This window comes from Panthera pardus, unplaced genomic scaffold, assembly GCF_024362965.1.
Source record: "Panthera pardus isolate Hobbes unplaced genomic scaffold, ASM2436296v1 HiC_scaffold_20, whole genome shotgun sequence".
Taxonomy (NCBI): Eukaryota; Metazoa; Chordata; class Mammalia; order Carnivora; family Felidae; genus Panthera; species Panthera pardus.
The window spans coordinates 2,132,717-2,146,068 of record NW_026526766.1 but is presented as its reverse complement, the minus strand read 5'-3'; the positions used below and the strand labels follow the sequence as shown (position 1 = coordinate 2,146,068).

General features: G+C 39.8%; 1 long non-coding RNA gene across 1 annotated transcript; it reads right to left on the bottom strand.

The window, feature by feature from the left end:
• Positions 1–5,668: 5,668 nt before the first annotated feature.
• On the bottom strand, positions 5,669–12,371 carry LOC109275559 (uncharacterized). Its single transcript, XR_008424101.1, has 3 exons — positions 11,777–12,371; positions 7,119–8,355; positions 5,669–6,393 (listed from the first exon to the last, which is right to left on the bottom strand). It is a non-coding gene; the product is annotated as an uncharacterized LOC109275559 (long non-coding RNA).
• Between the last annotated feature and the right edge of the window lie 981 nt (positions 12,372–13,352).

The window sequence follows — 13,352 nt, the reverse complement described above, 5'->3', positions numbered from 1 at the left end:
TCCTTTATCCATTTTGAGTTTATTTTTGTGAATGGTGTGAGAAAGTGGTCTAGTTTCATTCTTCTGCATGTTGCTGTCCAGTTCTCCCAGCACCATTTGTTAAAGAGACTGTCTTTTTTCCATTGGATGTTCTTTCCTGCTTTGTCAAAGATGAGTTGGCCATACGTTTGTGGGTCTAGTTCTGGGGTTTCTATTCTATTCCATTGGTCTATGTGTCTGTTTTTATGCCAATACCATGCTGTCTTGATGATTACAGCTTTGTAGTAGAGGCTAAAGTCTGGGATTGTGATGCCTCCTGCTTTGGTCTTCTTCTTCAAAATTACTTTGGCTATTCGGGGCCTTTTGTGGTTCCATATGAATTTTAGGATTGCTTGTTCTAGTTTCGAGAAGAATGCTGGTGCAATTTTGATTGGGATTGCATTGAATGTGTAGATAGCTTTGGGTGTTCTCTGTATTTAAGAGTCTCCTATGGTTTACTTCCCTCTCTGTTTGAAACTATTTTCCCCTTTCCCTTCCCCCATGGTCTTCTGTTAAGTTTCTCAAATTCCATATATGAGTGAAAATATATGATATGTCTCTCTGACTTATTTCACTTACCATAATACCCTCCAGTTCCATCCATGTTGTTGCTAATGGCAAGACTGCATTCTTTCTCATTGTCAAGTAGTATTCCGTTGTACACATAAATCACATCTTCTTAGCCATTCTTCAGTTGATGGACATTTGGGCTCTTTCCATACTTTGATTATTGTTGATAGTGCTGCTATAAACAATGGAGTACATGTGCCCCTATGAATCAGCACTCCCGCATCCTTTGAATAAATTCCTAGTAGTGCTATTGCTGGGTCATAGGATAATTCTATTGTTAATTTTTGAAGAACCTCCATACTGTTTCCAGAGTGGCTGCACCAGTTTGCATTCCCACCAACAGTGCAAGACAGTTCCCATTTCTCCACATCCTCGCATCTGTTCATTCCTGAGTTGTTAATTTTAGCCATTCTGACAGATATGAGGTGGTATCTCATGCTGGTTTTGATTTGTATTTCCCTGATGATGTGATGTTGAGCATCTTTTCGTGGCCATCTGGATGTCTTCTTTGGAAAAGTGTCTATTCATGTCTTCTGCCCATTTCTTCACTGCATTATTTGTTTTTCAGGTGTTGAATTTGGTAAGTTCTCTATAGATTTTGATGTCATTTGCAAGTATCTTTTCCCATTCTGTCAGTTGCCTTTTAGTTTTGTTGATTGTTTCCTTTGCTGTGCAGAAGGTTTTTGTCTTGATGATGTCCCAATAGTTCATTTTTGCTTTTAATTCCCTTGCCTTTGGAGATGTGTCAAGCAAGAAATTGCTGTGGCTGAGGTCAAAGAGGTTGTTTCCTGGGGTTTTGATGGCTTCCTGGCTCACATTTAGGTCTTTCATCCATTTTGAGTTTTTGTGTACGTGTAAGAAAGTGGTCCAGTATCATTATTCTGTATGTTGCTATCCAGTTCTCCCAGCACCATTTGCTAAAGAGACTGTCTATTTTCCAATGGATACTCTTTCCTGCTTTGTGAAAGATTAGTTGGCCAGACATTTGTGGGTCCAATTCTTGGTTCTCTATTCTATTCCATTGGTCTATGTGTCTGTTTTTGTGCCAATATCATACTATCTTGATGATTACAGTTTGTAGTAGAGGCTAGTCTGGGATTGTGATGCCTCCCACTTTGGTTTTCTCTTTCAATATTACTCTGGCTATTTGGGGTCTTTTGTGTTTCCATACAAATTTTAAGATTGTTTGTTCTAGCTTTGAGAAGATAGCTGGTGCAATTGGCATTGCAGTGAATGTGTAGAGTGCTTTGGTTAGTATTGACATTTTAACAATATTTGTTCTTCCAATCCATGAGCATGGAATGTTTTTCCATTTCTTTGTGTCTTCTTCAATTTTCTCGCAAGTTTTCTATAGTTTTCAGCATACAGATCTTTTACATCTTTCGTTAGGTTTATTATTATTTGGCTGGTTAGGTTTGCTTTCTCTTTCTGTTGCTTCATTATGGGTGCATAGAAACACAACCGGTATCTGTACATTGATTTTGTATCCTAGGGTTTTGCTGAATTCATGGATCAGTTCTAGCAGCTTTTTGGTGGAGTCAGGTTTTCCATGTATTTTGTCATCTGCGAAAAGTTAAAGTTTGACTTCTTTGTCGATTTTGATACCTTTGATTTCATTTTGTTGTCTGAATTCTAATGCTAGGACTTCTAACGCTATGTTAAACAACACTGGTGAGAGTGGACATGCCGGTTGTGTTCCTGATCTCAGGAGGAAAGCTCTTAGTTTTTCTCCATTGAGGAGATAATAGCTGTGGACTTTTCATATATGGCTTTTTTGATGTTAAGGTATGTTCCTTCTATACTGACTTTCTTGAGGGCTTTTATTAAGAAATGATGCTGTATTTTATCAAATGATTTTTCTGCATCTATTGACAGGTTCATATGTTTCTTATCCTTTCTTCTATTAACGTGATATATCACACTGATTGATTTGCAAATGTTGAACCAGCTCTGCAGCCCAGGAATGAATCTCACTTGATCATGGTTAGTAATTCTTTTTATATGCTGTTGAATTCGATTTGCTAGTATGTCACTGGGAATTTTCACATCCATGTTCATCAGGGATATTGGCCTGCAATTCTCCTTTTTAGTGCTGTCTCTGTCTGGTTTGGGAATTAAAGTAACGCTGGCTTCATAGAATCCAGAAGCTTTCCTTCCATTTCTATTTTTTGGAACAGCTTGAGAAGGATAGGTATTAACTCTGCAGTAAATGTCTGGTAGAATTCCCCAGGGAAGCCATCTGGTCCTGGACTCTTATTTGTTGGGAGATTTTTGAGAACTGATTTAATTTCTTCACTGGCAATGGTCTGTTCAAATTTTCTATTTCTTCCCATTTGAGTTTTGGTAGTGTGTGAGTGTCTAGGAATTTTTCCATTTCTTCCAAGTTGTCCAGTTGGTTGGCATATAATTTTTCATAGTATTCTCTGATAATTGTTTGTATTTCTCACGGGTTCATTGTGATATGTCCAATTTCATTCATCATTTTATCTATTTGGTTCCTCTTTCTTTTTTTTTTTTTTTTTTTTTTGAGAAGTTTGGTTAGGGGGTCATCAATTTTATTTTTTTAAAAAACTGAGCTCTTGGTTTCATTGATGTGTTCTACTGGTTTTTTTAATTCTATATTCTTTATTTCTGCTCTAATCTTTATTATTTCTCTCCTTCTCTGGCCTTTAGGTTTCTTTGCTGTTCTGCTTCTTACACAGGTTAATGATTACTATCTGTTTTCTTCACATTCACGCAGTAAGATCTTGAGAGATCAATAAATATGGGGGTGAAACCCCTGTTTGGGGCTCTTATCTCCTCCCAGACATTAGCTTCTCTTGTATTCAATTCTGCATCCTCTGGGTCCTCTGGGACCTCTGCCTATGGGAGAGGCCATACAGCCTCTACAAAATGCCCTTCTAGCACGGGAACTGCTCCCCATGTGGCTTGTGGACCCCTCAGACCTCGCTGCCTGCTCCTGGAGGATTCATCCTTCCCACCAGAGCACCGCCAGGTATTGAGCTGCAGAATTTCTGACTCTGCCTTCCCCTGTTTATAGAGTCCTAATGGTATTGAAACCCTCTCCTATCTCCCTTTCTTGTTCACTTGTGGGTGTTTCCACTCTTTCTCTCCACCTACTTTCCCTGGGAATGCTTTTCCTGTACTCTACCCCTTTTCTCTGTCCTCTCTCTGCAAAAACACGTCCCTACCCTCTGTGGCTTCTTTCTCCTCCACTTCACCTCTGTTCCATGTACCTGTCAAGTTATGCAGATAATCCTCAGACCAATTTTATAGGTGTGCACAATGGTTTGGTGCTGACCTAGTTGTATTTCAGAGACAAGAGAGGCAGAGAACTTCCATGCTGTTCTGCCTTCCTAGCCTCCCAAGATTTTTGTTTCTTGAGGTAGGCCTGTATCACTCTAAACTTTCCTCTTATAACTACTTTTGCTATGTGCCAAAGATTTTGGACCATCGTGTTTTGATTTTCAAGTGTTTCCATGTATATTGAAATTTGCTCTTTGATTTCTTCACTGACCCATTAGTTGTTTGGTAGCATGTTGTTTATACTCCATGTGTTTGTGTTTTTCCTATTTTTTTTTCCTTATGATTGAATTGGTTTCATATCATTGCGGTCTGAAAAGATGCTTCCTGATACAATGCTAACCTTAAATTTGAGACTTGTTTTGAGGCTTAACATGATCTATCCTGGATAAGGTTTCATATGCACTTGAATGTATATTTTGTTTTGGGGGGATGGAATGTGTATATGTATTATCTGTTAAGCCCCTCTGTTCTAATATGTAACTTGTGGCCACTGTTTCCTTATTTTCTGTCTGATCTATCCATTCGTGTTAAATTTTCCTACTATTATTTTACTGTCAATTTCTCTGTTAGTATTTTATGTATTTAGATGCTCCTATTTTGGGTGAATAAGTATTTATAATTGTTGTATCATTTAGTTTGACCTCTATCATTACGTGGTTAATTCCCTTCTCTGTTTCTTGCTACCATCTTTGTTATAAAGTCTACCTTGTCTGATAAATAAGCATTGCTACCATGGGTTTTTCCCCCACTTCCATGGAATCTTTTTTCCATCCTTTTGCTTTCGGTATGTGTCTTTACGTCTGTAGTGACTCTCTTTTAGGTAGCATGTAGATGAGTCTTTTCTATCCATTTAGTCACTGTAAGTCTTTTTTTTTTTTTTTAACATTTATTTTTGAGACAGAGAGAGGCAGAGCATGAACAGGGGAGGGTCAGAGAGAGGGAGACACAGAATCCGAAACAGGCTCCAGGCTCTGAGCTGTCAGCACAGAGCCCGACGCGGGGCTCGAACTCACGGACCGTGAGATCATGACCTGAGCTGAAGTCGGCCACTTAACCCACTGAGCCACCCAGGCGCCCCTAGTCACTTTAAGTCTTGATTGGAGCATGTGGCATGTAATCCATTTCCATTTAATTATTGATAGGTATGTACTTACTGCCATCGGAATTGTGTGTGTGTGTGTTGTAGTTCTCTGTTCCTTTCTTCTGCTTTCCTGCTTTTAGCATTATGCTTGGATTTGTCTTTATTGGGCATCTAGTATAGATTTAGATTTGTGGTTACCATGGGGTTCATATATATCCTATATGATTAGCAGTCTAGATTAAGTTGATGATCACTTAAGCTTAAATACATTTTAAAAGCACTGAAGTTTTACTCCCTGTTTTATGTGTATGTTTTATATCTTTTTAATGTATCCTTTGACTAGTTTTTGTAGATGTTAATTGATTTTACATTTTTACTACTTTTGTTTTAATCTCCATACCAGCTGTTATAATGTAAACCAATGATTTTTTGATTTTATGATTCTATTTCACATTTGGCAGAAAACAGCCTTAGACTGATGTTTTAGTCCACTTACAATAATTGTAACTACTCACAACATAGGATTTCTGCCATATTTCTGTGTTTCCTCCACATTCTATTGCCTTTTTATCTATCTTTTAAGCATTTTGAAATACATATTTTAATTATCTCATGCTATAGACTCTAAGTCTAAAGTTCTCTCTTGGCCAGCAAGAGAGCAGATGCAGGATTAAAAGCGAGAGACGGCTAATGTCTGGGAAAAGACAAGACCCCCAAGTAAGGGTCCTTACCCCATATTTATTAAAATCAGAAGGCTTACAAATGTGATGGGAGTGCACAAAGAGACAATGAATTGGTAAACATGAACTCATGGGCATGAGGGAAAGGGGGTTTTGAGGATATACGGTTGGGGTTTGGGTCAATATAAAACAATCCTGGCACCAGGCAGATGGTTGTTAACAGCAGACAGGAGGTGCCGTGTCTGTTTATCTTAGCCAGCCTAGGGGATAAGACAGAGCAAGTAACCTCAGGGTTAACAATGCACCTTTTCTTTTGCTAATCAGCTCTGCTCCGCAGTTTCATCTGCAGTGCAGTGGTCTACAGCCCTATTTACCTGTTTGCCTAGTTTGGTCCGTCCTTCCTGTGAAAGCAGCTTTCTGCTATAGTACTAAATTGGGGGGCACTTTTGCCCTGAATACCTAAGCTTGCTTACCTCATATACCTTTGTACTGGGGGCCTTTGCGCCCCCTCCTCTATTCTGGGGGCAATCCTGTTTCCCAAGCGTGGATGTGAGCATCCTATGGCTTTGTAATTCTTTATGCCTTGTTAACCCATCAGTGCAGACTCAGGGAATTCCTAAGCTTATTCTCCACAGTGCCCCCTTTTTGTTTTTCTTGGTTCTTTTAGTTTTGTGTTTGAGGACCATCATGACAAGCTCCTGGTCCTTCTTTTGCTTTTGGATGGCTTGGAGGGTGATTCTGCAAAGACATAAAAAGAGACACGGTAAAAGCATTCCACTTTCCAGAGTTATCCAGAATTTGAGATGGGTGCTAGCTGTGAGAAAGGATTTACATTGTGCCACATTTCCCAGGAATCAGCCCATTTTTAAGCTGATCTTCTACATATTGTAGCTGTTGGCACAATGTCATATCTAAATTTTCTGTATTGTCAGAGAGTTAGGAAGAAAAGACACTGCGAAGGTGTGCCTGGACAGCATCCCAAGCCTAGGGGTGATTATAAGGAATGCCAGTCATGCAGATATGCTGGTAGTTAGGGTCACAGGGCAGTTTAGAGTGGAGGAACAAGCCTTCCTGTTGCTTTCCAATAAATTCCACTGCAGCCTCAAGAGCTTCGAGGCAGGCTGAAACATGTTTATCAATGGAAGTCTGGCTTATAAATTCTTTGGTAGTGTTGACCATATTTATTAAGGACATGGGCTAACTGGATAGTATGATGCAGGCTGACTCCAGCTACAGTGGCAGAGGCGATAACACCTACTGCTGCTAGGATGCCCATGATCAGCAGGCCAGCAAATCTTTTTTGCCTTACAGCAGAATGCCAGTGTTAAACAGTCTTGGAAAGCGCACCTAACTCCTGATAGATGTATATAGTGTTCTAGAGCTATTAACAGGAACCCAGGCTGAGACATGCTAACTACTAAGAAGGAGGAGATATTTAATTGGGTGACGTTATCAGTACTTACGCAGGATATAAACCAACTCTGGGAGGTAGAGATATGATAATTACTTCCTAGTTGTTGGATCTGTAAAGTGGACGTAGCAAAGAAAACATAGGGAGAAGGGACACAACTAGTGGTCCATGCAAATTGATTGTTGTGCAGGGAGGCCCAAGTTAGGTTAGTATGCTGATTTACATAAATTTCACCGTGGCTAATGGTACGAATGAAGAAGGGAAGACCTAGCTTCCAAAGGTTAACAAGACAACGTCCTTTTAATTTCCCTTTATGTGCAGAAATTATAGGTCCAGACAAACCTCCATCTTTCCAAAAAATACTCTCCCTACTAAACTGGTCAAAGGATATGGTCTTTTTTGAATATTTTGTTTCAAGATGTCCTCTAGGACCCCTGTCAATAATAGTCCAATTACCCCAGTGAAGGTTATGCTCAGTCTCTCCATTACAGGTTGTCCAAGGAATATTATTCCAGGGGTTGTCTGAATATTTGAGACTAGAGCAAGCTGTAACAGGAATGTGAGATATGCCTTTTTTTTTTTTTTAAGTATATCGAAGCTTATGGCTGAGAAAAAAAGTAAAATTGGCCTTGTAGAGGGTTTGGGCTGTACATGCAAAAGCCAGTTGATTTTTAAGACAAGCAGATAAATTGCTGAACTTAGTAACACACATAGGAGGCGCTGAAGTAAGCCATCACTGCGGTCTTGGCATATAAAGCTAATGTTTTTGTTCCGTTTGGAAGGGCGGGTTAAGACTGGCTCCTTCCATGAACTCTGTCATTATTGCTAATAGGAATATCTCAGGCTAGGAGTGTTAAGGTATCAAATATAGATGGCTTAAGGAGATGAGCCCAATATGAATATTGACCTTGGCCTGGACAAATGAGGGCAAGGAGAAGAATCAGGGTTACACAAATCGAATTTTTGTTAACGACAGAAATCATGGCCATCAAATGTGAATCAGGGGTATATATATAATATCACTGTGTTATAAGAGGATGCCGGCCTGGTTAGACAGGCATTTAAGGCTTCCCCATGTTATATGAGGGGCAAAGACTTGCATTTGTGGACTGGCTTCAGGATGAGGAGTCCGTGAAGAGGCTTCCTCCATCTTGAAAAAGAGGGGCGGTGGCCGCTCACTCAGTCATTCTCAGGAAGTCTTGATTCATTGGAAGATATCCTACGGGTCTCCACCATGCCATGGTAAGGCTTCACCTTACCCCGAGAGGGGATCCACAGAGGTCCGGAATCTGAAAGAACACGAGTATATCCTCGACCCCAGGTGAGAAGTTGAGTGAGCCCAGTTCGTGTGGGCCCCTTTCAGGGGTTTTGCATAGCACCTTAGGGTGACAGGGTTTATATTATTTTGAAGAATGTCACTCAGCTACAGTTAGTCCTTGAGGATTAAGATTTAAAAAGCTAAGAGTAATCATAGTATGATTAAGAAGGAGCTGAGGTTGTAATGCAGACAACCAGGGGTATCTCCCCCTTTTTGTTTTTTTTTTTAACATGTTTTTGAGAGTAATATATGCTTATTTTACAACTGTTTCACCTGTGGATTATAAGGAATGGGTAATTCCAACCAAGGCTTAAGTAAAACAACTTAAAAGGGTGTGTTGTCCTGTTGTTTTACCCTTTTTTGTTAAAATTATTTATTTACTTATTTATTACCATTAACAAAAATATATCTTTCTGTGGTTGTCGTAGGATGCACTAATTTTATTTTGGCTCAGCAGTAACTTATATATTGATCATCCATCGGCCATTGGGGGAGGGGGCTAAATGACCAAAGTCAGGGTCTGTTCCCCTGCCTTTTTTAGCAATGCCCATATAAATATGTTTCAGCCATGTGGATACCCATTTGTGGCATACAATGGGCTATGTTTAGTAAAATGGCTTCCACGTATCTTAGTAAAAGCCCTTCATATATTATCCATTCTTCATACGGTAGAGGCATCCATTCCTCTGCTAAACAGGAACAACACAAATGTGGAGGATTTGGAGGCTGGCACCAAGAGTATTGCCATCATTTTCCCAGACTTTGGATCAAAGGAGGGGGAATCTTAATCTTAACCCTGTGTGTTTTTAAAATGCATTTATTTTAACCTTAGTCTGTTCTGAGCACATGTAAAATTTCTTTTTAAAGATTTTTCTTCACGAAACTTCTACAACTTTTTTTGCATTTAGATTTTGTCCCAAGGCATTTCTTTTCAAATAACCAGTCTTATTTAGGACAAAATTACTTTCTTTTACCTTCAACAAAATTATATTTCCATTTCTTATGTCTTTTTTTCATATCTACTTTTCTACATACAGAGTTGCTTTTCTTATTTTTATCAGTTTTAACTACATTTATTGATAAATTTTAATTCTTAGAAACTTCAATCTCCAGTGAAAACTAAGTAGTAACCAACTGTGAATTGTCTGTTATATGAGAAAATTCTTTAGGTGGTAGACTTATGAATCCATTAAGCATAAAGCATGTTTTTTTAATGGATTTATCTTTTTTTTTTTTTTTTTTTTTTTAGCATTTATTCATTTTTGAAAGGCAGAGAGAGACAGAGCGTGAATGGCGGAGGGGCAGAGAGAGAGGGAGACACAGAATCTGAAGCAGGCTCCAGGCTCCGAGCTGTCAGCACAGAGTCCAACATGGGGCTCGAACTCACTAACTCTGAGATCATGACCTGAGCCGAAGTTGGCCGCCCAACCGACTGAGCCACCCAGGCACCCCTTTAATGGATTTAAATATTCTTAGTTTTTTTGTTTTTTTGTTTTTTTTTTTTGACTTAAGTCAGAAACATAAACCTATGTTAAGTACAAAATACTTCAACATTCCATTTGATTTAGAAGAGGCCTAAATGTCTGAAGAACTTAATTTATCATTTAAGCAAAACGTTCAAGTCTTAGGTTACCAAAGACCCTGAAAGCTATCTTAACAATTACCCACGAAAACAGCAAAAAGGCAAAAAAAAGTTAACCATTAAGTCATCCTTTATGTTAACAAATTGGAACAGAGATAACATGAGCTTATTTGACCTTTAATAGACCTTAATAGAATAAGGATCTATAATTTAAAAGATATGCCTATCTTAACATTTCATCTGTGTCCCCTTAAAAGTTTACCATTGTTAATTTTTTTCCTGTGGAACCAGTGAGGAAATCTGAAGTTTAAGGGGGTGTTTTTTCCTTTTTGACAGTGTGGGGAGGAGGAGCTGATGCTACATGAGACACTGAAGAGCCAGATTTGAAGGCTGCACCCAAGGTAATGCAGAAACAGGAGGAATGGGAAGGGAAGGCAGAAAAAGTGAGGTGCCTCCAAGAGGCCTGAAGGCAGACAAAGGCACAGAGGGCAGAGAAAAGAGTTCACGTGGTCCTAAAGCCTGTCAGCTCAGATAGGTGAGCAGATACCAATTTTTGTTTTGTTTTGTATTATTTGTTTTGTTTTCCACTAGTGGAATTAGGCAGTCTATGTCAGGCCAGAAAAGACAGGGAAGTTCCCCGAAACAAAAGGAGTTTCGGCAGCTGCTTGGGAATATTCCTTAAAATCTCTATCCAGAGATAGACTAGCCAGAGACAATTAGCTCTAGTCATCATACTCATTAATCCAGGAAATGAATGAGGGAGAAGCCCTCACATGTAGTTAAAAGTAACTAGCATGTATAGGGAGAAACAGTAAGAGAGTTAGAGTCTCCTATATTGGGGATAACCTGTGTAAAATACACTGCACTATTTTAGTGGACTGTTTTACTGACAATGATAGGAAGCTGGGCTTGCTGCCTTGGATGGGAATATTGCCCTGTGCCAGACAGTTGTTAAAAAGACCCCAGAACAACAGCAGCAAAGTTCTGCATAGCACGAGTCATGCAAGCACATGAAACTCTGGGGCACAGATAGCATACCGGGCTAGGGTCAGAATGATGTCCATAGGAGAGCCCCAGTCCCAGACACACATGGAATAAGCACCACAAATATTTTCTAAAATGCCAATTGTAAAAGGGCTGTGATGGTCATACAGCTGAACTGATTTTTGCAATTCTTTTACTATTGGAAAGAGCAGGCCTTCATGGATGTAGTGCCCATTTTTCCTGATAATGGGAAACAGCTGGAATTTACTGGCCTCATGGGCTTTTTAAATGTACTTTTTCATTGGGCTAAGGACTTTATCAGAGCCGGCTGGTGAGGTTTTTAGAGGCTCGATATCGCCCCACCCTTTTGGGGGAGGAGGTGTATCTTTTGGCTGTACAGGCACCAGAGGCACAGCCTGATTATAGGGGGACGGAGGTTTTTCCTCCCTTTTAGATAACTCTGTGTCTTCATATACATTGTCCAAGCTCAAGGGGAGAAAAGCAGTGTGGATGATGGACCAGGTGAGGATTACCTCAGGGGGGACATTAGCCTTTTCAGAATGCCAGGCCTTCAGTGTTTTCTTTATTTGTTCCCATACTTCAAGATCTTAAGTTCCTTGTTCTGGGGACCAAGGGCAATTTTGTTGGACAGTCAGCAATAATCTAAGGAGAGCCTTATAATTTAGAGTAGTCCATGCTGTGTCTCCTAGGGACTGATGAATTCGAATATAGCACTTTTGTTTAGGGGCTAGGGAGCCTCCCATGGTAGAGCTCTCAAAACATCCTGTGGCAGCAAATCCTAATATAGTTCCACTTTATCCCTTACCTCGTCAGATAGAGACTGTATCCGGTGCGATTGTTTTCTTGGAGCCCCTTAATTGTTCTGTAGCATCATGCAGTCCTCATGTCGCACCACCTCTTGGCCATGTTGGCTCCTTGCCCACGTTGGTCCATAGTACCCCTTTCCTTCTTTCACCTCAGGGTCACCATCTGTTGTAGACTCTAAAGTCTAAAGTTCTCTCTTGGCCAGCAAGACAGCAGATGCAGGATTAAAAGTGAGAGATGGCTAATGTCTGGGAAAAGACAAGAGCCCCAAATAAGGGTCCTTACCCCGTATTTATTAAGATCAGAAGGCTTACAAACGTGATAGGAGTGCACAAAGAGACAATGAATCGGTGAACATGAACTCATGGGCATGAGGGAAAGGGGGTTTTGAAGATATACGGTGCTTGGGGTTTGGGTCAATATGAAACATGGGGCGCCTGGGTGGCTCAGTCGGTTAAGTGTCCAGCTTCAGCTCAGGTCATGATCTCACGGTCCGTGAGTTCAAGCCCCGCGTCAGGCTCTGTGCTGACAGCTCAGAGCCTGGAGCCTGTTTCAGATTCTGTGTCTCCCTCTCTCTCTGCCCCTCCCCTGTTCATGCTCTCTGTTAAAAATACAATAAAAAATAAAAATAAAATAAATAAACGTTAAAAAAAATATGAAACAAAATCCTGGCTCTGGGCAGATGGTTGTTAACAGCAGACAGGAGGTGCCCTATCTGTTTATCTTAGCCAGCCTAGCGGATAAGACAGAGCAAGTAACCTCAGGGTTAACAATGCACCTTTTCTTTTGCTAATCAGCTCTGCTCTGGACAGTTTCATCTACAGTGCAGTGGTCTATAGCCCTATTTACTTGTTTGCCTAATTTGGTCCTTCCTTCCTGTGAAAGTAGCTTTCTACTACAGTACTAAATTGGGGGGGGCACTTTTGTCCTGAATACCTAATCTTGTTTACCTCATATACCTTTGTATTGGGGGCCTTTGCCCCCCCCCCCCCACCATTCTGGGGGCACTCTTGTTTCCCAAGCGTGGATGTGAGCATCCTATGGCTTTGTAATTCTTTATACCTTGTTAACCCATCAGTGCAGGCTCAGGGAATTCCTAAGCTTATTCCCCACAATCTTGTCATTTATTTCACTCTACATCTCTTAGTTGTTTTCTTTTTGGTTTCCCAGGGAATTACTAATAATATAACAACCTAGCTTGCATTAACACCAAATTCTTTTAATAGTATCCAAAATACTTGTTCATATACGGTTTTTGTTGTTGTGCCTTCCTTTGTGCTGTTACGTCACACAAAATCTCTTGTATATTTTGTGCCAACAACACAGATTGGTGCTTTATGCAGTTCTTTTAAATCAAGTAGGTTAAAAACAACAAATACATTTGTAGTGTCTTTTATATTTACCTCTCTGTAGTTAATACTTGCTGATGCTCTTTATTTCATCATGTGAGTCAAGTTTTCTCCATGTTTTTTCATTTAGTATTAATGACCTATATTTTTTTTTAATTTGAATTTTTTTAAATTCTGTATTAAAAATTTTTTTTTGATGTTTATTTTTAGAGAGAAAGAAGAAAGAGA